The 26,060-nt window shown below is 39.0% G+C and overlaps 1 protein-coding gene across 4 annotated transcripts in view; it reads left to right on the top strand.

Moving 5' to 3' along the window:
- The window catches only part of TRAF3 (TNF receptor associated factor 3), a 64,108-nt gene that overhangs the window by 7,585 nt on the left and 30,463 nt on the right, over positions 1-26,060 (top strand). Inside the window, exon 1 of one of the 4 annotated variants that reach the window (XM_083864547.1) lies at positions 13,210-13,504. The exons of the other annotated variants lie outside the window; for them this stretch is intronic. The gene's annotated coding sequence lies outside the window, so the exon portion shown is untranslated. Of the gene's footprint in view, positions 1-13,209; positions 13,505-26,060 lie in introns of those variants that run through there. 4 annotated transcript variants of the gene reach the window in all.

Raw genomic sequence — 26,060 nt, 5'->3', positions numbered from 1 at the left:
TGGGATTTTTTATTGGTTTTCTTTTTTCCAGTGTGAATTCTCAGTATATTAGTTGACTGTTTTGAGATGAGCTTGGGCAGACAGACTTTGAAAGTCCTCTGAGCCACACATAAAAAGGCAGTTATTCCAGAACAAGTGTCCATATGCTGAGTTAATTGGAAAAGTTCAAAGTAGTTGAACCCTTGCTTACAGTGTTGTGATTTATATAACGAACACGGAGGACAAAAGGCAGCGAGCAAAAAACCAACTTCTCATGTATCCAGTTATGCAAAAGTTCTGTCATGTCTGTTTGCAAGAGATAAATGACAGACATTTTCAACATGTGTGGCATCATGCTGCACACTGTATTGATGCTTACAGTAAATTGCTGCACATCTCCCATAGGGTGTTTTGTAGCAGAGCTGCAGCCTGGAGGTGCCTGGGAATGCAGAACTTCATCTTAGGTTGGGGTTTGTCAATGTTCTGTACACTTCAGAGTAAGTGACATCTCTGTTTTCCTTCCTGAGGGCAAGTTGAAACATGCCTCAGGTAGCTGGCACTGCTGCACAGTTATTGTTGTTTGGGTGGGTTTTTTTGGAGACTTCTAACTAAAATCTTCCTAAAATCTTATCTCCTGGTTAAACAAATGTCTTGTGTACGTAAAAAATTTTTGCATGAATGTAATGTGGGTGTGTGCAGAAAAAAGGACTATGATTGTCTATGGAGAAATGGTTTGGCTTCCCTTGCAGCTAATTTATAGGGTAATAATTAGGCCATGTGCTAAAGTACCAGTAGTTAACACCTCCAAACTCAAATACTTGTCATGTTAAAGAAGGGGAAAAATTGGTGAGCTCTCCATTAGGTGGTGCTGCTGGGATTGAAATATTTATATACCTAATGGAAGCAGGCTTCTGCCTAGAACTATTTCCATGTCTGTGTTTTTCTTTTTAAGGTCTTCTCTTTATTAAGAAAAAAAAAAAACTTTTCAAAGGGAGGAACACTTCCTAAGGTATGGAGTTTTTTCAGTTTGAAGTGATTAGATAAAATACTAAAAAGACAGGCTGTCATCATGGGAAAGAGGTATGGAAGGAATCAATCATATGCTTTTTGTGTGGGTGATTTAGATTTTAGCAGCTGCCTCTGTTGTAGCTCTCATCCGTTCAAGTATTGACTCTGTTATGTTCAGACCCTGCTGCCATGTAGATGGGGATACTGCAGCATGAAAGAGCTGCAGTCTCAAGAAATATATTATTTAAAAATCCCGAAATTAATTTGATTGACTATTACAGCAGAAACGCTCTTGTGAATCTTTTGAGTTTCTATGATTTCTTCTACTCTGTCTACTAGCATTTCATTTTAAAGAGCTGTGTTTTAACTTAAACACATCATGATGGTATTTCTTTGCTTAAGCCCTGACTGACTACTGACTTTAGAAGAATCTAAGAGAACAAAGATGGTGCCTATACACAGAGGCACTGAGTTGTGTCTTAAATGCTTAAATATTGTCTGTCCCCTGTGGTGTGAAGTTGATGCTCAGAAAGTATGAGCTCCTCCATATGGCTGAACTTTTTATCTGCCAGTTCTGCACAGGACTTGGCATCTGGAATCATACTAAACACCTGTGATTAGACCCTTGACTCTCTCTGCAGTAGTTAGAGCTGAGATATGAGCTAAATTAAAAGTGAATTTGTTAAGTACTCCTTGTTGGTAGGGTTGCTTCAAAGACAGCAGAGTGAGGCTGCTGAGGTCTTTGAATTCTTCCACACCACAGGGCTGTAAGTAGAAAAAAAAATCCCAAAGTTAGTTTTTAGAAATGCTGTTGGCCAAGAGCAATCAAGTTAGTCAGATTGGGTTCTCTTTTCATTAGTAGAAGTATTTTTAGTGTGATTTACAGAATCAAGGTAACTATAATCAGATAGCAAAAAAAGTTTAGCAGCATTAGAAAGCACTGAGCAAGAAATGCAAGAGATGCATTTTTTCATAAGAAACTGAGGCTAATCCTTTTTTCTTTCTTTTGAAGAAGAAGTAGCATAGCAAAAATCCACTTCTTAGAGTTAGAAAGTTCAAATAATTTCAGATCTAGCAGCTGGAAGCCTAGCTTAACAGACTTGACCTGAGCTTTACAGCTGTTGGAGTAATGTGAGAGAGCCAGTGGGTGTCACATGCAATTTTCTGTTTTCAAAAAGAGAAATAGAGAAGTTTGCAAAAATCTTTGCTTTTTAACCTTGGCCAGGATTAGAATGTGTGATTGTCAGATGCTGTTAGTTCTTCAAAATATAACAGGTTCAAGTAGTAGGCAAGAGTAGTATGATTCTTCTTGGTTTTAATAGCTTATTTTAGAATAACTCAGTGTGGTAATTGGAAGAATGGGCAAGTTGTTGTGTGAGAGAATTTGGCCATTAGTATTTTACCAGTTTGCTAATAATAACCCTTAAAGGGGCAATTAAAAGATAGCAGGTATGATGTTGTCCAGCGGTACGATGTCATATCACTTATCATTCCTTAGTTACATGGTTGGCTTGGTGAGTGAGGCCAAAGCTGAAGGTGGAAATGAATCAGGAAGGAAGAAAGTTGTGCTTGGTTCACCTCAAATAGAAAGCCTTGATTCTGGCATTGTCCAGGATCGTGCATGAAAAGGCTCATAGTATTCTGCACTATCTTAGTAGATACCTAAAAATACCAAACCTTATCTTTTTTCTCCCCTCCTACCTTGACTTTCAAGTGGTTAGGAGACTAGCTCTGTTTACAGGCTAATATTTGGCAATTAACAGGATTTGTCACAGCATTTTGCTGTGCTTAGACTCCAGATTGAGGAATAACTGTTGCTCCTGCAGCCAAAATGGCATCCAGCAGCATATCCCACTGGCATATTGAGCAGAGAGGATGCTGTGAGGACAGGGAAGAAGTGACAACATATTGTAGTGTATTGAGGTTGTGTCTTGTTTATTTTTAGGTGAGGAAGGTAGTGAAGGGAGGCCTAGGGAGTGATAAGAGCAGGGCTGTGATACACCCACCAAAAATGAATGGGATGATGTATTTCTGCTTTAAAAAAAAATAAATAAAAGTAGTAAATAAATGATCAAACACGAGATTTTGCATAAATGAAGGATTTTATTTGCACAGGTATCTTTTGAGAAAGGAATACATGTCTCACGTGCCTGTGCAAGAATTTATTGATGTACAGGAAAGCTCTTCATAATAAATATGTATGGCTGTCCTGAATTATTAAATGAAATTCTAGAGTCTCATGTTAAGAGTAGATGCAATGTGTCAGGCTTGATGCTGTTACTGACACCAAAATGAAATCGTTTATCTCCATCACTCAAGATTAGGCCCAGACTGCAGAGTACTGGAACTCACTTTGTACTTTTAAACCTACTGTTTAAATCACTGCTGAACATGAGTTTTCTGTTGTGTGATGTTGTGAAGTAAACTGTAAAAACCAAGTCATATTTTTGTCATGATTTTAGGTTTGGGTTTGTTTTGGTGTTTCCTTTTTTTGGTTTTTTCCCACTACTGCAGGCATAGTAAATTCCAAGGAAGAAGTGGGAAGGCCAAATAAAGATGTACCAACATCTTAATGTTGTAGTCAGTCACCAGGGCTCAAGCATCAGAGCCTATTGCCAAGTATCACATACATTAAGTAAAATAGAAACAAGATCATTTAATGAGTGTTTTAATAACATTTCTGTATGGCCTTATTCCCTATTAGAGCTCCCTGAGCCCATATGATGCATTCCTTAAACTAATTCCTTCAAAATGTCTCTCTGTTCTTTTGGTCTCTACTCATTTTCTTGTAAAGAGAAATATTTTTAGAAAGCTTTAATGTTTGGATACAAGTGACTTTTGAGGTAGTGTTTCCCTACAGCTACCCTACTTATCCAGATGTTCACTGCAGGAGTACAGAGGCTGGTGTATAATGGCTGTAAATTAATACAGAAGGGTTCAGCTTCCATTGTTCTAAGATGATGTAGGGTATTAATCTGTTTTCAGTAGCTAGGCTAAGTGGTGACTTGGGGTCATTCTTTCTGCAGATACCCACTGTGGTCAATCAGTCCTCTTTGACAGTATCACAGCTTTGCTATGACTGTGGCAGAACTAGTTAGACAATCCGAACTAACTTTGGAAAGCAGGCAGTTGAAATCAGGCTGATGGATTTTCAGCATTGTGTTAACTGCTAAAACTGTTCTATTACCAATACCAAATGAGGGAGAAATGAATGGGGGAAATAGATGTTGGAGTGTTACACATTAGATCAGTAACCACTTTCTGCAGTTTGCCCAGATGAAAGTGGGTGGTTGTCTAAACCCAGAAGGCTTCGGGGTTGTCTCCAGTGTGGACTCAGACTTGTGGATAGTTGGACTGGAGGTGTGAAGTCTGGGAAGACAATATGTCATACTGGGGACTTTGTCTGTGGGCAGAGCACTGTAGAAAGACACAAGTCTCCATTACAGAAATAGGAGCCTGTCAGGTGTGGAGTGGTGTTCTGCCTGCTTTCATCTTCTCCTTTTTCTCATTCACCAGGGGATGGACCATAGGCTGGAACACAGCTGTTCACTGCTGCTGGAAGGATTTCTTTTTTAAATTCATCCTTTATCTCTGGTCTAGGTTTTTTATTAGTACTTTATTTCTTGTTATTTTGTTTTGCTTGGAGGTTTTTTCCTAATTCGCACTGTGAGTTTCGTGTTTGGGATTACTGTACTGAGATTCTTCCCTGTGCCATGTGGAGATACAGCATTAGAAAAGAATTAGTGAAGCTTCTCTGCCATTATGTTCCTATCCGAATCAAGGCAATGGGTTTTATGGTGTTACCTTAGCTTATAAGAGTAGCTCCAAGGGTTCTGAGCTCTGTAGGGCCATCTTGCAAAGTAGCAGATTAAGCTTGCTCCAGCATGATTTCCAGATGTTTAACACTGTAGGAAGAGCTGTGCTTGCTCTTAGATTTGAGTGGAAGACCTAAGGCCAGTATTTTTCTGGCTGTAGATTTTCAGTAAGGTAAACCAGGAGTGCAGTCTGCCAGTTCATGGAGGGTGAGGACTTGTATCTGTTTATGGATAAAGGTGGTGAAGTCCATATAAGTACACACTGTCAAGACAGACCAGAAGAGTCTAGTTGCAGGTGAGGAGAAGTGTTCACTATCCCAGGAAACAGAGCTGTGCTTCTGTTTGCTTTCCATGTGAACTGGTGGCCACCTTGGGATCTGTGCTGAGGACCCAAGAGAATGCTTTGCTAATTACAACATGGAGATGTTGCTTTTTACTTGAGCAGTGCAGCTGCATTGCTGGTCTTGGTCTGGATGTTCCAGGCATAGACTTTAGGCCTTCAGATGAATAAGTGCATCAGCAGATAACAGAAAGACAAAAAAGCACATGCAGAACAGGAAACAAAAAGCATGTTTCTTTCTCCATAATTACAAGTTGGTTCTGTTTTGCAATGGAGGCAGCCACCATCACTAGGTTTCAGTTTAAAAAGAAGCATATAGGTACTTGAGTCAGAAGACCTTTCTCATTCATGCTTCTGTTATCATCAATGTGGCTTTTGCTGGCAAATACATAGGTAAATTGTCTATGAGAGGAAAAGTGAGATGGGATGTCTTGATGTACTGGGGGGGGATGAGAATGTTTCAGTAGGACAGAATGCTTTAGAAAGGATTTGCATCACCAAAAGCAGATAAAAAGTAAGAACTATAGAAACTATTTGTTCATATATTGCATTATGGAGTGCCAGCACGAAGGGTTGGCTGGATATGAACTTAACTCTCTGAATTTGAACTTCTAATTGTGTGTCCCCCTGAATGCTTTGTGGTCTGCTAAGAAAGTGGTTTTGCAGTGTCATGGTAATAGAATTATGCTGCTTCAGTACTAAAACAAATGTGGTCTCTGTGCTTTTGAAATTTAACACACAGACTTTAGTTTATGAGCAGCTTTGTAATTTGAAGTTCCTTTTAGAACTCTAATCCTGATACTTGTGCATGTTTGATCCATGACATTAATTCAAAATATTAACTCAATTTCTAACTTTCAAAAAGTTGTGTGGTGAAAATGCTTACTTTTAAGTATCATCCCAAATATTTTAAAAGCAGGAACTAAAATATAGTTTGAGTTTTTAAATTGGTAAGTTTTAGCAGATTAAGAGGAATAATATAACCTGTGCGATGTTTTGAATTTACACTTTGGTTTTTAAATATAATCCTTAAACTGTTATCAGCTCTCCGAAAACTGAGGGAAGATTCCCTCATTCAAGCTACTTTACTTTGGAGTAAACTGGATCTTATACTATAGTGGTGTTGTAGCATATTCTCCTTGTTAAAAGAAGGAAGGAACTCCTTTCAGTTCATTACTGACTAATGACTCTTGGCTCTCTTATTAACTTTTTTAAGTAAAGTGAAAATGGAAGAGCTAAGATGGTATCATGCTTTCTTGTAAATATGTTCTGACTGGCTCACTAATTTTCTGCAAGAATAAAACTGGTTCCTTAAGCTACTTCAGTTCTTAGTGTCACAACTCAGAAATGGCAACGACGTGCTAACCAAAATTTTATGCTGGCTGATATGTTTTAGTACCATTGGTGGTAGTCTAAAAGGTACCTCTGTTTCCAGTGTTCACATTTCCTTCCTTTTACTATCAAGAGTGTAAGTCTTTCCTTTGCTGAGAAGGTTGAAGAACAGTAGCCAGGAAAATTAGAGCTGTGTTGTGAAATGGAGCATGCATCTCAGAGTTTCTTTTCTTGGTTTTGGTTTAGGTTAACAGAAGTATCTTTACATCTGCAGTTTCTGGAAATTTAAGAACACTGTGAACCTCTGGCCAATAAAAATTTTCCCATTATGTAAAACATTCTTGTAGATATTGACTCAGTGATGGTGGTGGTGACTTCCTCCATGAAGTAAACAGACTTTTGCAATGAATTTTCTAGTGAACTAGTAAGTTTCAGTGCAGCTTTCTGATTTGCTGTAGTTTGTTACGGTTTAGTGCAGCCTTTACCTACTATTTTTCTTTTTTTGCCTTCAGGCTTGTGAGAATTGTTTCTATATATTAATAGGAGATGCTTGAAACCGACTTGACTTGTTTGTTTCCCAGCAGGAAAGCCTAAGTGCTTAGGCTTTAACTGAATCAAGACCAGCTCTCAGCAGTGGGAAACAATATATTAATCTGTCGGAAGCACAGACTGCAGTCTTGTGTGTCATGGGGTTTGTGTTGTGAATTTTTTTCGTGTAAACAGGTAGGTAGGAACTATTCTTCTGCTGTATATGTTTTTAATATGTACGTTGAGAAACCTCATGACAGTTGCGTGAGTTGGCGGGTGCTTTTGGGTGGGATTTTTTGGTTGTTTTTTGTAGTATTGGTATCATTGCATGACACTGTAAAGTACCTTGTTCTCCTTTGTGTTTTCACATCTTTCAGTTGATATTAATTTAACAAATCGTCTTCGGTGCCTGGGTTTGGTTTAGTTATGAATGAAGGTGATACCTCAAAAGTCAACACAAGTTTCATTCTCATTTCTACAAATAAAAGCTCTTGTAGCATTGTTCTGTCTCATTGTGTGTCTTGCACACAATGAGAATGGACTATTTGGCAAGTTCTGCATTCTGCCTGATGGACTTAATTTGCATGATAGTATATGGAGGCTTGGTTTTTTTGTTTCATCAGTTGTATTTGCAAGGAAGGTAAGCAAATTATTATCTCTATTTCACAAAAAAATCTTGCCCTCAGATGTTTGATTTCAAACAGATTAAATGTATGATTAGAAGTCATAGGTGGTAACCAGCTTCCTCAGTCAGCCAAGCCTAATTGAATCCTTTAGAACAGTACCTTAAATATGTTTGGGATTGTGCTTTCCTTCCTTGTTCCATTCTACTTTTTCTGGAATTTTTAAAAAAATATGCTTCTAAAAAAAAAAAGTTAGTTCTATTTGCCTTCAGTTTAAGCTTTAAATTAGGAATGGATAAAAGAAGTGAAACGTGCTCCTTTCAACTTCTTGACACGAACATAGGAAATTCATCGGTCCTGCAGGTGAGTGCGATGGGAGTTGTGTCTTTGGAGAGGAGCAGCAGGTGATGCTCTGGGACCACTCTGTGGCTTTTTCCTTGGAACAGGTACAGCTTCATAAAGCTGGAAGGTAGAGAGACACTTTGAAAATTCTCTGTGGAAAGGGATAAAAAATCGAGCTTTTTGCTACACTATTACTAGACATGTTTTAAGCGCTGTGACTAAGAACTTCTCATTGGTAATAAATTATGTGAGTTAATGATGGTGTAATGATACAGAAGTTCATGCTTTTGTCACAATAAGTTCTTTTTGTAGGTTCAGTTAGCAGTATAACAAGTCCTTTTTAGGTTGTGATCTAGAAGTAACATCTGAAGGGAGCAGGAAAAGGAAGTAGTCTGCTGCAATACTTGGACATTCTTTCTCTTTCTCTTTTACTCTCCCACACAGGACCATGAACAATTTATGAAGCAGACTTACTATGTTTCTGTAAGATTTTTTTTTTTCTCCCTTGGCCACATCTAAGTTGGTGCTAGGTGTTTGGAAATGTTGTGTGCCTCTGTGCTGGTATGTGAATGCCTGCCAGAAAGCAACTAGGCTGCACATGACTGTCTTAGAGTAATTTTCACTATCCTGAAGCAAAATAGGTTAAGAAGTGTTAAGCTGCTAGTCTTAGACTAACTGCAGAAACCAAAAAAAGTAATTAAACATCTTTTGCCATTTATATTTGTTTTTTAGGGGAAAGGGATATTTTTGTCCTTCTTCTCCCCAACTTTACCAAGATATAATTGTTTTTGTGTTCCTTATTTCTAGTTATTTTTTTTCACTTTTGACAGTTCCCAGCTTAAGACTGGAGTCCTATTATACAAGGTAATTCACATGAAGAGATGGGAACTTGGTAGATGCCCAGGTAAGATCAGAGAAGGGGGATCTGTTCCTCACCAAAGGAGAATAGAAATACACAGAAGTGCTTTAAGTCACACAGAAAGCCTCTGATACCTTTTCTGATTTTGTTCTTCTGTTTCGAAGCCAACAGGCCTCTCTTTCACCTTTTCAAATTTGTGATCATGTTTTTAAAATGTTGTATGTCACCTGGCCTGCAAACCAAGGAAGGGATTTGAAGCTGAAGATGACATTTAGTGGTAAATTATTTTCAATAGATAAAAATTTAAAACTAATTAAAGCTTTGTTTGGGAGCCTAAACTGGATATATATTGTCCACTACAGGAATGTCAGTGTTAACTAAGCCATGTTAGAAGAAAAGTGTAAAATTGCTGTTTCAGTGCATGAAACTCAGGAGCCCCTGCAAAGAGTGAGCGAAGGACTTGTGCACAGCTTTGAGAAATTAATCTTCCTCCCATCTGTTGGTGGGGGAGTGGGTTAGTATTTGTGTTCATTGGATCTGTACCTATGTTGCCCATTATATTGGCAAGGGAATATAAAGGGAAAGGAAAACCTTGAAACATGCCCCTAAAACCAGCCAGCCTTTGCACTGCTTTGAGGCAAACGCCCCAAGGATGCATCTACCTCTAAACTCTGCCATTTCCTTTCTGCTCATCCCCATATAACACGCTCTGATTGCTGGATACTGCCCCTCTCCTGGGGGCTGCACAGAAGGTGGGGAGCTGCCAGGGGGCTGTGGAGGGTTTTGAGCTTTCCATGTCCCTGCCAGCGTGTCCCCAGCCTTGCCTGGTGTTCCTGGGAGGCTGAACCAGAGGAGACTGGGCAGGATGCTCCTCCAGGGAGGACCTGGCTCTCCAGGAAAAATAGGTTGCTGATGGTAGGCAGCTGTGATGAGCTAAAAGATCTGGCCTGGAGCCTGGCTCTGCAGGATGCAGAAGGAAGGAGGGGTGGAAAGCAGTGATGAGCCTATTGTTTTAAATGAGCCAACAACTGGCTGACTGAGGGCTCATTGCTGCTCCCTGTGCTCTTAAACGCAGCTGTGGAGAGGGATGGAGGTAACTCAAATTATAGGTTAGACTTCTAGTGTCCAGAGAGGCAGTGGGCATAAATTAAGGAAAAAAAAAGGATAAAATTCTGAGTAGAAGAAAAGCTTTTGACTGGGGGTCTGCTCAAACACTGCAACAGGCAGTGTGGTGGTGGAGTCACTCTGCAAATCCTGATGGGTGGCTGTGCTGGGCAGCTCTGCCTGACCCTCCCTGGGCACAGGGGGCTGGTCTGGATGGTCTCCAGATGTCCCTTCCAACCCCACAGCTTCTCTGAAAGCTTCTTTAATATTTGGATGTATTCTTTTGCTGCTGTTGTGGAACACTTGGGGAATAATTACAAATGCCCCTGCTGGGCACTTGTCTCACAAATACTGCTGTTGTGTAATCATGGCAGTTTTAATTGTATAGGGAAAGCATCCAAGTGCTAAGTAGTTAATTGACTAAACTCCCCAATTTAAGCAACAAAAGTAAAAAAAATCCTCCAGTATCTCCCTCTCCCCTGAACTGTGAAAACACCAAAACACCCTAAACCTTAAAAGACATTTTGGTTTTAATCCTTTAAAATACTATTGTTATGAGAATTAAAGGCAGCTTTATTATAACAAAATTGCTTCTTATTTTCCCTTCATTCCCTCTAGCCTTGCCACAAAGTACCATCCTCAAATTATCCTGTGAAAAATGAAATAAAAAGTAGGCAGAAACATGAGAGGAGGAACAGCAGAGAAAATGCTGAGATCCCACCAAACTCTGCAGTTTATGTCTTTCAGCCCACGACTAGGAAGTCATGAGATGATTTGAAAGAACTTTGCTGTAGCTGTTTCTTTGCCGGGCTCTTCCAGCCCTCCCCCAGTTGCATTTTGCACAGCCCTTGGAAAGACTGCACTGCAGTAGTTGGCAAGGAGGGAATTACTAGGAGGGAAAATCAAGCTGTGGTGGCTCCTCTTGCAGTGTGGTGTTGCTGAGATCTGCATTTTGGAGGAGGTAATGAACAGCTGTCTTTGGGTTTCCACTTCAGAAGTCTGGAAGCTTGCAAAAAGAAAAAGGATGTGGATAAGTTTTCATTAAATGTCCCTATAGTGTGCATGGCATGCTGGACAGCCCCTGAGCTTATTGATGCAGTGGTTTGGGTTTTCTTCTTGATACAAAACACCTGCAGTTTCTTCCTAATACTTTGTTTTTAATCCTCTGTGCTCAGACAGTGGAGAATAAGGTAAGGTACTTTTTGTTGACTAACATATAAAGGATAATGGAAGTAATTTCTGTATGTTGTAGCATGCAACAATAACTGCTTGTTGGAAAGTAAAAGTTTTGATTGCCTTTTTTATTGCTTGTAATTCATTGAAATTCTTTGTAATAGTTTCACTGAATTATCTAGTGTATTCAGGTTGAGAAACAGTTGTGTACTTCATTAGTATTAAAATATTTTTCGTAGTCAGTTTTCACTTTGGTTTTCCAATATAATACGGAATTATTTTCAAGATCAATTATTTTCAGTTGTTCTGAGAATGTTCCTCTTTTTATGTTAATCTTAGGAGCTAAATCCCCAATCCTTTCTATGTCTTACCAGTATATTTGGACTTTTTTTCCATGCCAGATTTTTAAGGGTGTAGCACTGTCATAATGCTGCTGTTCAGCTGTGGAGTGCTCTTGTTTAGTAAGAGTAAAACTTTGGAGGCACCTTAATTGTAGTTTGGAAGGGGTTGGTTGGTGTCTTAGGAGGGAAAGGAGAGGCTGAAAGTGCAAAACTCCCTGCACTAAATTCGGATTTATACCTAAGAATATGAAGGAGCAGTGACCCAGGTCATTGATATAATTGGTGTCTGAAGTCAGTATGGGAGCTAAGAGTTTTTAGAACTTTTTTGCTGAGTTAATATGTAAATGTTTAGTACAGAAATTTGTACTACTTTCATGACATCTGTAGGTATAATGGGCTGACTTGTACTTTCTATATGGTTTTGGTGAGGAAAGCATAGAGTTGCAGATCTCCTTTTTTGAGTAAGCATTTATTCCAGGAGTTTTCTATAAATCTCAGTGCTGGCCTATTTTTCCAGGTACTGTATTTCTAGAATGAGCCAGATTGGGCTTTCACTGGCCTTGGGTGTGTTTTGCCAGAATCTGTAACCACTCATTAGCATGTTACTTACTATGATTATGGTCTGAAGTAGCATTGCTGCTACTTTGTTAGCAGCAGTAGCCTTTCATTTCCACTTCCTGGGGACCAAAGGTGAATTGTAGCACATGACTGAGATTTAAAAAAAAAAAAAAAAAAAAAAATCAGAAAGCCACAAACCCCCCTGTTTTATAGCTGTGGAAGTTTGTGGCAATTCCTTCCTGGCTGGCTTATCTTGGTCTGGTGTTACAAAGTCCCGCAACTTCAGCTGTGGCGGTGGGACCGAAAGCGCGGCACGTGTAGGGTCAGGTAAGCATTTCTGTGACCGTGTGCCCTTCCATAGCCAGCTGTGTGCACCTGCTGGGGCTGAGGGCTGTCTGCAGCACCGTGAGCAGGATGACAGTGGGGAGGACACTGCCCAGCCGGGCCCTCGGTGCCGCCCGGGAATGTCGCTGCCCTGGCACCACGGAATAGCCGCCCCCGGCCGCGCGCTCCTGGACTCTGGGCTAGGTGGGTGCAAAGGTCACCAGGGATGGTTGAGAGGATGAAATTCCTGTAAAATGTTGGCTTTGGCTCTGTCTTGTACCGTGGCCAGGTGAGGTTACTGCTGTGTGCTCACAACAAGTTGGCCTTGATGTGTAAAGATGAGACAGGCTGTGGGGACTTGGGAGTTTGGGCGTTGTGGTAGCATTTCTTGGATTTTACTGTCATGTTTAAGGATGCACATAGATACAAATCGTCATTGATCCCTGTTAATTATGCTTTTGGACCATTTTCTTCCTTTTTCCTGTGCTTGTAAAAATTCCAGGATCAAACCAGCTTCCCCAGACTAAGTTGCTTACTTCTGATGACCTCTTGGAATATTGTCGTGGGGTGGTTTTTTTAAGAAACACTCTGCAGAGCACTTAATTACTTTTCCAGAATTGAGCTGGTATTTTCAAATGGAATTTATCGGCCTTTCCAAGAAAATGGCACTGCTTTGAAGATTTTTTACAGTCTGTAATGACCCATAGTGTATCTGGTTGGAGAAGTTTGTGTGTTTGTGTGAAAACAGGAAATATTAGCTGTGATTTTAGCTGCATGTCCTCCTTTAATGCCATTTTATTGAGAGTCCTTTGTGAGCAATAGAGGAGAAGAAAGCAATAGTTTAAAAATTATGTTGCTATGTTTTGTGTAGTGTTATTTGTTATTTATCTTATGTTCAGGTTATTTTTAAATTCATCATTAAGAAGTAGTTTGATGGTCTAATGAAACTCACAAAGTACCTTGATAGATTCTGAGAAGCCTGTTACAGGGTTTTTGAATGAAGGTAATATAACTCAAACTTTTTCTTTCTTCAGGGCAAAGAAAGAAACCAGGCAGACTGTAGCAAAGCTCCCTTTATTGGCAAGAGTAAAGAGAACCCTATCAGAGCATTGAGAAAGCCTGTCCTTCTTTCTTCTCAAGCTGCGGATCAAATGAGATTCAAATAAGACGAAGGAAATGTAAGCAGAGAGTCTTCCAAATTTGGGGGAGGTGTGGGAAGAAGTATACAGATTTGATCAAGAAAGCTATTGCATGGACTTTGGAGCTTTTATCAAGAGCTTTAATTTAAGCTCACAACTGAGTTTTTAATACTATAGTCTCTTCAGTTGTTGTTACATGAGAAGGAACATGTAATTTCCAGACCGATACAGAGCTCCTGTTAGCAGGTAATTAGTGAAGAGGTTAGAACAACCAGTAAGAACAAAGGCTGGGCAAGAATTGTAAAGGATATCAACCTTTCTGCCGTTCTGGCAGCATCTGTGATACTGAAGAGGTATTTAAATGGTATTTACAGGTTACCTCTGTAACCTGTTGTTAAGGTGAACCTTTTCTAAAGGTTAAATCCTAAGAAAGTACATACATTTCATGGAATCGTGTTACTGTGAGTTTGGACACTCACCTTTAAACTTCTAATGCTTGTAACTTGTGTGTTACCTGGAGCTGTATTCACGTTCATGGCATGTTCTTTGGTGGCACTGCTACTGCTTCTGTGGCTCTGATATGGTAAAATCCTTCTTTTTGTTTTTAATGTAAGGGTTTTTTGGCCACTGAGAAAATTCTCATATTTGTCAAACATGAAAATTGACAGCATTGGATAAACTCTGAAGGAGATTAATTTGAGATTTATCTCTCAAAGGTTTCTTTTGCCTTGTGTTCGAGTGCATGGCTGAACTGGCTGTACCCAATCCAAACTTCATAAGCTTGCTAGATACTGGTTAGGAGACAAATTGCTGCTACATTTATTAAGGATACTGTGACTTTTAAATTTTTTTTATTAATTTCTCCTAAACCATGAATATTTGGGTAGAAGAGAACATTTTACCTAAGCAGTCTTACTACTGCCATGAAGTATATGCTTGGGAATCTATTTTCCTTTAGCTTTAATTCTAGTCACACACATAATATTTCCTCCTCTATGTCAAAAATGTAATACAGTCTTTTGTGAGAATGAATAATTATTTTGATGACCTTGGTCTGGATTTTCTTGTGCAATCCTTTCAGCAATTCAGCTTTGCACTGCTGGTATGATGAAAAGTAGACTTTTACAATATATTCTCCTGGCATCTGTGTTGTTGATCTTTGTGTTGTGCATCAAAGTAAAACTTGAATGTGGTAGTGGAGAGCTTGATTGAAATTACTGGTCAAAATTGAGCAGATGAGGGGAAAAAAGGGGCTATATAAAGGAAAGTATATAAGTACAAAAAGTTTGTACTGAGAGAGATGATCTCTTATGTGTCTATTACATTCAGCTTAGGCCACTTCTAAAAAAAATATATGAAGATAAAAACCTATATAAAAAACTGGGTGAAGGCATATCATTAAAGATGTAAAATTTTCTTGTGGGAAGTGATAGAAACTTAGGATTTGCCTTAATTACAGCTGTTGCCAGCCCTCTGTCTTGTGTTAGTGCACTGATGAACTCCCTTATTTCACTGAGACAGTGACTGTTTGGATTGATCACAAAACCCGTCCTTGTTCCAAAATGGAATAGCCTTCACTGTAACTAATCAATGTTATCACCAGCACAGCTGTCAGTGGATAAGTATAACTCTGGTGCAGTGAATACCCTGGAGAATAAATTAGCAAAGTAGTCAGACCACATAAAGATAAAAATGCAATATGAGTTTACATATACCTAGTTTAATGATTTTTTCCCCTAAATAACTGTCTTGAAAAATGGAAAATTGTTTTTAAAACCCCCAAGACAAAGAAAACCCACTTTTTGACATTATGACACTTGTATAACCTGTAGACTGCGCTGTTCTGAGATAAAACTAAAAATTTTCTGCTCTTGGCATCAAAATAATTGCTGGTAAATTTAGCAGATGTATAGAGGAAATAGGAGTCATGGTCAACAATCTTCAGAGGTACCTTTCCCCCCTCCTCTTTTTTTTCTTACCTATCCACTAGTGTATTAAAGATGCTGTTTAATGATGGAAAAGAGTTCCAGGAGCTGGTTTGAACCTGGCTTGGTGGATCAACATTACAACATATTTAATGTGTTTTGTGACTTGATGCTATATTGCAGGAAGTGCATATATATATATATATATATATATATATATATATATTCTGGATTGGATTAAATTTGACACTCACTTGGGATCTTCTGAAGGGAGTCATGAAAGAACTTCCAAAACGGTGTGAAGCAGGTTGAATAAAGGATTCTTCTAAGAAGCATTTACAATGTTAAGCTGATAGTTCTCCTTATATAGAGATATGTAGGTTTGTCTTTAATATTATACCTAGTGTTTTCAGGTCCTGAAATTGCTTCCTAAGATAATAAAGCATTGATGTACAGTTTAGTTGGAAAGTATAATGTAAAAAAATAATCTCTTATGACACTTAAGAAGTGTGGGCAAGTTATTTCTTTTCATCCAGACTTCTGGGAGGGTTTAGAGTGGTGACAATTTTCTCTAGAAGAGAAATATATCCCAAAATAATACTTCCTACTGATGTAGAACACTTCAGGCCAGGGATGCTATAAAAGGTAAGCAATGTTTCACTTATTATACAGTTTAGGGAGAAACAAAGTGATGAAGTCTTAAAATCATGTAGCAATTCTGTAGAATTGGTGGGGAAGAAATCCAAACCACTGCTGTAATTTTGGAAGCTTCATTGCCTAGATACAAGTTATTTACAAAAAGTAGGAATCAGCACTCTTTCCTCTGAAGTGTCATTAGCAGTGCAAGATCCTGTAAGCTCTAATCTTAGGACTTAAGCCCCTTGCTCAATCAATGAGGGTCCTCTGCACACTTTTAAATCTGGCATTTGCTCCAGTTGTAAATTATTCTTTTCATTCTGCATATCTAGGCTGTGTCTATGTGAATCTTTATAACAAGCAGATAATTCTTTATAAGCATCAGATTTCCAAGGAATCTGAGTGTTCTCATTCAGTTTCTAGTGTAACACCTGGAGGCTTTCAGGTTTGAATTTTCAAAAATAAAAATGCATGTTTAAAGGTTAGATTGCCATTAATACATTAAGCAGAATTGCTTTATTAAGTATTTATTTGGTAGAAGTGAACATGATTTCATTAATATTAACTAAAGAAGCCCTCAGGCGATAAGCACGCAAAAAGAATTTTCAGCTGAAACTGTCAACTTCATATTCCAAATCTGAAGACATCTCTTTAAGGCCTTGTGGATGGTGTGGAATGCACCAGTTTTAATGTATCTGATGCAGCAGCAGCCCTGTACAATTTTATCAAAAGTTTCTTTGAAAGGTTGCTATTGCTTGTGCTGTTGCTTTTGGCTGTGTAACAGTGATAAACACTTGGTTCTGGGTAGGGATGTGAAATTCAGTCAGAAAAATTAATAAATGACTTTTACAAGCTCCACATTAGGTATGTTGTAGAAGGATAACATTCACACTGATTTTTGTTAATTCTCTTAATCCAGAGCAAGAGAAACCTTCAAAGGGACCTGAGGTTTTTTGGTCCTTAGTAGTATCCTGTCTGACCCAGGGCTGTGGAGGTGGCTTGTTCTTGAGATGTCAGTGATACCTGTTGATCTGAAACCTCCAGAACTGCAGGTGGTGCAAACCTGGAGGCAGCAATTAAAACATTTAAGGTTGGCAAGACAAAATAATAATGTAGTTTGTTACCTGGCAAAGTAATCACAAAGAAGAGATAGAGACTGTGAGAGAAACGAGGACATTGCATGCAGGTTCTGGGTAAAAGAGTTTTATAATGACACTTTACAGTTGGAATAATGAATACTGTCCTACACCAGCAGGCATTTGTGTCTTATGTGGGCTTGGCTTCCTGTAGCAGATTCCTAAAGTCTGTGCTTAGTACAAGAGGAAGCAACATGCTCCTTCCTTTCTTACAGTGCTGGGAAACATGTTTTGTGAATCTAAGTTTTCAGTTAGGGAAAACACAGCTTCCTCCATGAACACCTTAATAAAGGTCAGAAATGCTTTAGATAGCAGTGAGTGTGAAGCTGTGATTATGAATGCTATGACAAGTCTGGGTAAAGGGTCTGTGACTTTCTATTGAAAATTCAACTTCAATAAAGCTCTTTTACTAGAGCTGTAGAAACTGGAATGTACTTTAGTATAGCCAGAAATTCTAGCACAAGTGGTTTAGATGTTTTTTAATTTTTTAAATATTTTTTTCTTTCTTCCAGATTCAATTTACAAATGTGGTTTGCTGGGTTTTTGGTTTTTTTCATCTAATAGAAAAATCTTACCAAAACTCCCACGTTTTCCCAAACTCCAAGAGGTTGTTCATAGATAATACAATCTAAACAGTGAAGTGTACAGTGTAGATGTTGAAATCACTGAAGTTAAACCTGCTATTGTGTCACTAAATAGGTAGACAATGTTTTTCTTTCCCTCACATTGTGTTAAATAATAAAATATAGGCAAATGAAAAGAGAGTTACTGTTACTCTTTTTTCCTTTTCCTTCCTGAATAAGAAGCAATGGATTCAGACAAAGCTGAAGACATCATCTAGAATGGTGGGAAGTTTCGCTCAGGGTTAGTGAGAGGTTGAATTTGTGCGTGAATAAATGTCTTCCATGCAGTTTAGTGTTCAATAAAATATTCTGACAATGTCACATGCTATGTTACTTTCTAGAGTTTGATTAGTATTTAGGGCAGTGTAAAAAAAGTATTTCTTTCTTACCTGTGTTCACTGGGATAAAATGGAAGAGCAGGAAATATTTTATGAGAGAGAGTTAATTTCCATAAAAGCCAGGTTAGAGAGATTTTTTTTTTTTTTTTTGAGTTTTGGATGTAGACTTAGAAAACTTTAGTTAGAGTGGAAAGAACTTCATATGGAAATGAGATGCTGTGTTTTCAGTTTTCTGGCATGGTCATTTCTGGTTGCACAGCACTTCATTTCAGTCTTGAGTTCAAAAAGTGCCGAGCTATACTTGAAGTTGCATTCTGTTATTCTGTTTCATTTACCAGATTCCTCTAAACTCTGCTGTGTTCAGAATTTCCTGGGAGGACTATTTTTGTTAAAGATGAGCTGCATTTTAAAATTAATTAAGTAGTATTTTGTAGATATTCTTGAGAAGGCAGTTTTGCAGTAATTATTCATAATAAGCTTCTTGAAATGCTTTGGGTTTTTTCCTTTTCATTTGCTGGTCTCTGACACCTTTGCCTTCACATACTTTCTTCTAATTGTAGAAGATGAGGTACTACCTGTCTTACTTTTTTTTTACCTCTGCTGAGATTTCAAGGCTGGATTCATTAAGAGACAGCACAGATGCACTCTGTCAGGAATTGGCAATGCAGAAATATTCTTCATGTACTTGGCAGGCAGCAGTGTAGATAGGCAGACTCTGATTTGAGGAGTATCTTCTGCTGTTCTGATAGACTTGAAATTTTGTTAGATTTGAAGCTGAGGATCTCTTTGACTAACAGAAGGGAAAAGAATAGCATTGATTGATAGGTCTTGGTTTAAGAACAAAGAAAAGGCTGACAAAAATACTGCAATAACTTTTTGATTCCTACTTGGTGATTTCAGAGATGAAGAGACTTTGTTGTCTTTAGCTGCTGTAATTTATGAGCAAGTTGTTCCCGATTATTCATGTACATTTTTCTTGAAGGTGCAGCTTGGGAGGAAAAGGGAACTAGACTAGTTCAGTAGAGGATGAGACATCATTTTCTAGGACTGTGTGCCAGGGTCAGAATGATTGGGACATGCCCTCTGCCTTGACCCTTGCTAGGGTTTGTTGTGGCTGCTTCAAATGCCCTGTTGGCCAGTCCCAGCAGGCAGAAGTGGGAATTGCAGTGAGCAGTTGGGTTTTTGGGTGTCAGTGATTTGACACTACCCCTTGGATCATGTGAACCACAGATGTGTGTGCTATGCAGCAAAAGCGTTAGGCTTGCTGTAAAACAGGAATTGGAGGAAATCTGGATTGATGGAAATAGCTTTCCATAAAAACAGAGTATTCCAAATGCAAATATAAACTGTTTTTTCCTTGTTCTCTCTTCAAAGCACGTATAAAACCCACTTTGAAAGAGGAAACTACCTTTGATTTCAAATATGATGATTTTCATGGCGTTTCTGGTAATATTTTATCTGAGTATATTTCTTCTGTGGAAGATAGTACTTTTCCTTTGTAAACAGAGCCAGAAGTTAAAAAAATCAAAAATTCATAGTGTTCATCCACTTCCCCCACATAAGACTGTCATATGTATCTCAATTATGGACTTCCCCTAAACACCAGAGGAAGAGATTAAAGTATACTTTGTTCTGTGATCATCTGATCATCTTTTGATCTTTCCTGTTCTTTATCTGCTTCTACTAAAAGCCTGGTATTGAAATACAGATCACAGCTGGGGGTTAACTTCACAGGTGAAATGCAATAGCTTTGTCTAGGGGTGCATGAGAGAGGAGAGGAAATGTACAGGAACCTGAATTGGAATTGGAAATGCCGAAGAATACTCATGGTGAGCTTGGACAGCATTTCTCTCATCTGTTGTCTTGTGACCCAGCTTTCACAGCTTAAGAGGTCTTTTGATTTCTAAAAGATGCTTTTGATTTCCTGCACTTTACACTGTATTTTGGTAGCCCAGTGAGATTAGGAAGTAATTACTGAGAGCTGTAGATAGCAAGTGTAAGTCAAAATACAAACATTTTATTTTAACTGCTGCCTCAGGCTGATTCTTAAAGCTATTTTGCCAAGCCGTGTGTCATGATTCAGAGGAAAGCTGTAAACTTTCAAAAGTCAGAGTTGAACATAGTGTCACATAAAAATCAGCGTTCTTTAATTGCACTGGCTTATTTTTTTTTTTTGCTGTCTTTTTTTAATAGATAAAATTTAAGCCCTTTAAAAGTTGCGTTGGTTTTTTCTTCTCTCATCCGGTGAAATGTGCTAGACTAAATGTTAATTGTATTCAGCATATTATTGGATAGTTACTAAAAGTGTCAGCCCCTGGCTTCTTGGGCATTCTGAACTATGTTAATACTATGTTATTATTTACAAATATTACTATTCTAACCTCTTAGTGCTGATGTGATTACTTTCCAAATCTGTCCTTTATTTAGAAGCTACAGATTTGTTGCACTGAGCAGGATGGAGTATTTGTTAGAACTCTTCACGACAGCACAGTCCAGCAGACTTGCTAAACTAAAATGCCTCGTACGGGGATCCTGTTTTGTGTAATCCCCTAAAACACTTCACATGGGTGTATAGACTCATTATTGAAAGAAATACAGCCAACGAAATTGATAAGTTAAAAGAATAAAACAATGTAAAGCATAACTTATCTTTAATTTTCAGCTCTTCAGTCATCTTCCAAACTAGAACGTGGGAAATACACAATGTTTGTGATTCAAGTGACACTCATGGTTGTTCTTTTGCAAGAATATCATGATAGTATCTGCTGATTATACTTCTGATTTTCTGGGTCAGATAGGAAAAGACGGAATAGCCTGTACCTTCCAAACCAAGAATAGTTTTCCTATTTGTTCAATAATTCCTACAGGCTAGAGCCTGTGGAGATTGTGGTGAAATATGGTTTAATTGCTTGGGATCATAGGAGTTCATGTATCAGAACAGGCCCTTTTGCTACCTGAGAATATCTCATCATAATTGCTACAGCAAAAACTCCTCACCGGGGGAGTGTTAAGTTAAAAGGGGAGAGGTTGCAGTTTCTTCACCCAGGGAGTTTTGAAAACTCAGTAGTGGGCAAGGTGACCTGACTTTGAAGATGGTCTCCTCTGAGGAGGAGGTTGGGCTGGGTGACCTCCAGAGATGCCTTCCAGTCTCAGCAGCTGGGATCCTGCATTGATGAGTGCCTGTGGAGAGCCTGCAAGTGGCAGAAGCTTCCTGTGTGGAGAATACTCAGTGAGCCTCTTCTGGGTGTTTTCAGATGTTTGTCCTACTTGCTTATATCCGAGCACTGATTTTTCCTGTTGGTCTCCATCTGTTCTATAATATGTGTGATCTCCAGGTCTTCCTCACAGCAAGGAAGGTGCTTATGAAACTGTAGGGCAAAGTTTAAAGTAGTTAAAATAGCCTATTTATTTTAGCACAGAGAAAAAGAAGTTTTAAATATCAATGCTGCTTTCATTTCTGTACAGGAATTAGACTTAGTATTTGAGTGTAAATATAAAAGAAGGTGAGGAGTGGTCTCATTTCTCACTGTGTAAAGTTGTATCAGCATCAGTGACTTAGCAACCCTTCCTTTCCTTCCTCAGAATATTCTCTCAGAGCATGTCCTGGAAATACCTGAACCTCTGGTTAGTTGGTCCTATAAGCTCTGGAGAAATAGTAAATAGCACTTCAAGCATGAAAAATGCATAGAGGTAAAAATAAATAAATCAGCAGTTCCTCTGTGCAAACAAAGAGGAGTGCATGTGCCAAGACCTGTGACCTCACACAAAACAAATTTGATGGATGGTCTGCTTTCAAACCTGCCACTCCACTGCTGCCTCTGTCATGGCCTGAGTCTTTTTCTGGAGTGATTCAAGCCATTTGCATTCTATTTGCCTGTTGTTCAGTGCCCCTGCTCAGACTCAGCAGTGGGTTTTTGCCAGAAGGCCAGGCTGAGGTGTGCTGGATGTTGTGCAGATGGTCCTCTACAGTAGGACCCCTTCACGCCTGAGAGCTCCAGAGTCAAAATTCCCATGGCAGCCTCCCTGCTCAGCTTTAGTTTAATATATTTTGACAAGTGTGCCCTGAGTAGACTGATAATATGTTGTCACCAATATACTGCTTTCAGCTTGCATTGTTTTAACAAGACATCACAGTATGCCAATATATGTTGCACATTATAATAGCACTCGCAAGCAGAACCAAATCAGATGACTTGTCTAAAAATGGTGAAAGAAAGATGGACATTCTTTTCAGTATGCGCTAGGAATTTATTAGAGGCTATAAAATGCTGAAATATAAGACAGAGGAGAAGTTCAGATTGTTTTAATAATTTAATTTTAAGATAAAGGTTTCTGTGTGGTAACTTGAAGCAATAATTCTTGATGATAGAAAGCAAGTGAGCTGGAAAGACTGAAGATCTGGAAATACCTCTCCTGGTACCTGGTTATCTGGCTGTCTGAGGATATCCTGTGGATATAGAAGAAAATTCCGTGAAGAGCAATGAAACTGATGAAGTCTTTTTTTCTGCTAATCTGTGTTCTACATCCCCTTTTATACGCCTACTCCCCGCTCCTCCAAAAAATAAAACCACCCTCAAAAAAGCAATCAAACAACAAAACTCTCTAATTCTCCAGCCCACTCTTGCTTTTTTGGTATAGGAGGAGACTAAGTCCATGAAGAGGGAGCAGGTGTTCTTGGCTGTCTGTGCACTGACTGATAGACCTTGGTGATGCACTTTTATAGCCTCTTGCTCACTGGGACACTGCGTTAAGTTTCTCTTTCTGTTCCCCTCATAGCTGTTCATTTTCATGAAAACACTGTCCAGTTCATTCCAATGTGGTTTTGGGAGGCTGAGAGGAGACACAGCACAATCACAAGCCCTTACCTCATTAAAAGCCAGACTGAAAAACTGTACCCCAGGCTACCCAAAAAAATGACCTAGTTAGGATGAGATGCTGAAGTTTGTGTGCTTTTACACGTTTTAGATACCAAATCTTTTTGAAGAGGAAAGGTTACTTTGCTGCTCTGATCGTAAGCTCCCTGTCCCACTTTAGGTTTCTCTTTCAGAGCTTAATTTAGATATTGTGCATGCAGTGCTGTTCTGTTTGAGGAACTCCTGTTCTCAGTGCAAATTGTAATTTGATCAAAAAGCTTTGCTGTCCTGTAGTAATAACCAAATGAAACCGTGTCATGCATTATTCTCTTCTAAGGTACTGTAATGAAAACATTTATTTCTAATAGCTTTTTGCTCTTTTTGAATTTTAAAACTGTGGCAAAAGCTTATTTGCTTCATATTGTCAATTTACTGAAACTGTCCTCATGCAGAGTTTTCTAGGTTCCAAATCCTGTGGTACCTAGTGCAATCAAATGCTTTAGATTTATATAAGAGTTAACTTTTTTCTGTTTTCTTTAGGATGAAAATTTATTTTGAATTTTTATAGAAGCTTCATTGTATATCTATGTCACAAACTGGCTTTATTCCCAAAGAACAAATCATAAAGATGTGGTAGTACAGAACACAAGTGCAGATTTTTAGGATGCTTGTTCTTTGTGCAGTGAGAACAATTTCCTTCTGTAAATAAAGAAAGAACAAAATGCCTTTTGTTTGGGAATTACCGTGCTTCCTAATTCTCGGAACAACTTTGTGGGTAAACTCACTTTTGCTTCCAGTTTCTAGGCCTCTCTACTAATATTAGTATTAGTTAAGCACCAACAAATTGTTCTGACCTTCCCTGTAGTTTATGCAGCTTCAGGTATCAGCTGAGTTTCAGCCTCAGTTGCTTGAATACCACTTGTATTGACCAAGAGTAGTGACCAGACTGGAGCAAGCAGTGTCACAGTGTCACTCATATGAGATCCTGTGGCCACATGTATGATGGCCACAACAATGTCCACAACAATGTCCATTCAGGTGTGGGTATTAGCATATGCTGGCTGCAGGAGAGGTGGCTGAAAGACAGGCAGCAGTGGACAGAATCAACCTTGGTGACTGTGCTTCTCTTTTTATGTGCTTATCTGTCCTGAAAAGTGGTTGCTCAAGGTTTAACAGTTTTAAAAGGTATCTAAAAGTCTCATACTTTTGTTGTGATGACCTTTTCCCACAGATAAGGAACTGGAGTGTAAGAACTAGCTGGTGATTAATTAGGCATTAAGATTTAGCTTGCTGAACAAGAACCAGTCTTTGTCTGGGTGGCAGCTTGCCATGCCTTTAGGAATCAGAGGCTCCCACCAGAACTAGCCCATCTTGCCTGTCCTAGCTAGGCTCCTCTCCCTGCTTTCTGGAATATGTTAACTTCATTGCCAGAAGTGCAGAGTATCTTACTGAGGTGTGACTTCAAAATTGCTTCTCGTTGGCAGTTTGAAACATGATTATGGGGGAATAACCAGAGTCCTGCTGTTAAAGGTTCCTGGAAAGGAAGAGAAGCCATTGCAGATGACAGCCTGTAGTGGCATGGGAACTGTAACAGAATGCTGTTTGCAAAAGGGTGGCAGCTGAAATGTCTGTATTATTTGTGCTTGTTTTCAGCACTGATCCCACATGGAAGTGTAGGAGCATGTAACTATTATGCATGGGGGCAAAGCTCTGTGCATACAGATAGACATCATTTCTCCCTATTTCCTTGTTAAATAAAGCTTGTTCATTGTAATAAGGTTTTGGTGGTCTTGTAGGCTCAATGCTCTGTTGTATTTTATGACAATTATTTTACTTCGTGAATGGCTTCCTACTTTTTCTGCACAAGAAAATGCTGGCATTCAGAGTATTGTGGAAGAGAATTCCTCACCAATCTGGCTGCTGTGTTGCTAAGCTTGTTTTGCTTTTCTAGTCTGACACACTTCTTCATGAAATAAATACAAAACCCACGGCAGACAAATCTGACTGTTAGGCTTATCGCATAGTACGTTTTATTTGTCAGTGTGCTTTCTGCTTGTTTTCTGTGACAAGGTATCTAGGATGTCAGTTCCAAAAGTGGAGTCCTGTGGCACCCTGTGCAGTTTATTCTGGTGTGAAATCTCTCTTGGCAGCTGACAGTCCAGCCTGGAGCAGTTTCATATCTCCGTGAAACTCTCACCTGCTGCTCATTTGGCATTCGGTGCTGTCTGTGTTAAATCTTGAATATTGTCCTGTCACCCCTGCCTGCCTCCATGTGACTAATTACTCAGCTTTATTTTGAAGAAATAATGCTTTTGGAAGACTTCATTTATCTCCAATCATCTTCAGCTTCTTTTTGTTTGGAAGAAAGTTAATGGGGAAAGCAGACATTCAGTCGTTGTGGACTGCAACTTGAAAGTTTGGGAACTTTGTGCTCTCTTGACTTGACAGTCCTCCTGGCAGCATCTCTTTGTTGCTTCTTTTTCTATATATATTTTTTGTGGGTCAGAAGCAGGTCATGCCTTGTTTTTCCTGTCATTTTAAGGAAAGTAACACTCCCTCTGTTGTTCCTACAAATTGACGTGCTTGAAGTTGGCTTTTGACTCCAAGAATTGACAGAAGAGTGGAGGTCTTGAATATGATTTTTAAAAATGCACAGCTGCAGAGGGAAAAGGAGCATTAGTATCTATACATCAAGCAACTGAAACATTTACAGATTCCTAAACTGCAAGTGCCAAATAAAGCTTTTCCAGTTGCCCATAGGAACCAACTCCATAGGTAGCAAAGTTTCAGCAGTCTGGATATTTAAAGAGTTGCATTTTTTTCCATCTCTTGCTAATCTTTTCTCTTACAGCCACAGAAAAGTGTCAGGTCCTAAGCTCATGACTGCATTTCCCCATGTCCAGCCAGTGATGTACAGCAGCAGCACTCATGCCTTGGGCAGAGTCTAAATCTAGACTACTTTTGGAAGCTGCTTTCCCTTTCTCATTCATAGCACTTCTGTGAACCTCCTTGTCTGAATCACATTCTCAACATCAATCTCATTTCTTTTGTGCTGGTTACAATCTAGAGTTCTTCAGTGTCATT

The sequence above is a fragment of the Zosterops lateralis genome (genome assembly GCF_965231275.1).
Source record: "Zosterops lateralis genome assembly, chromosome: 6".
Classification (NCBI taxonomy): Eukaryota; Metazoa; Chordata; class Aves; order Passeriformes; family Zosteropidae; genus Zosterops; species Zosterops lateralis.
This window is presented reverse-complemented; position numbering and strand designations above follow the sequence as displayed.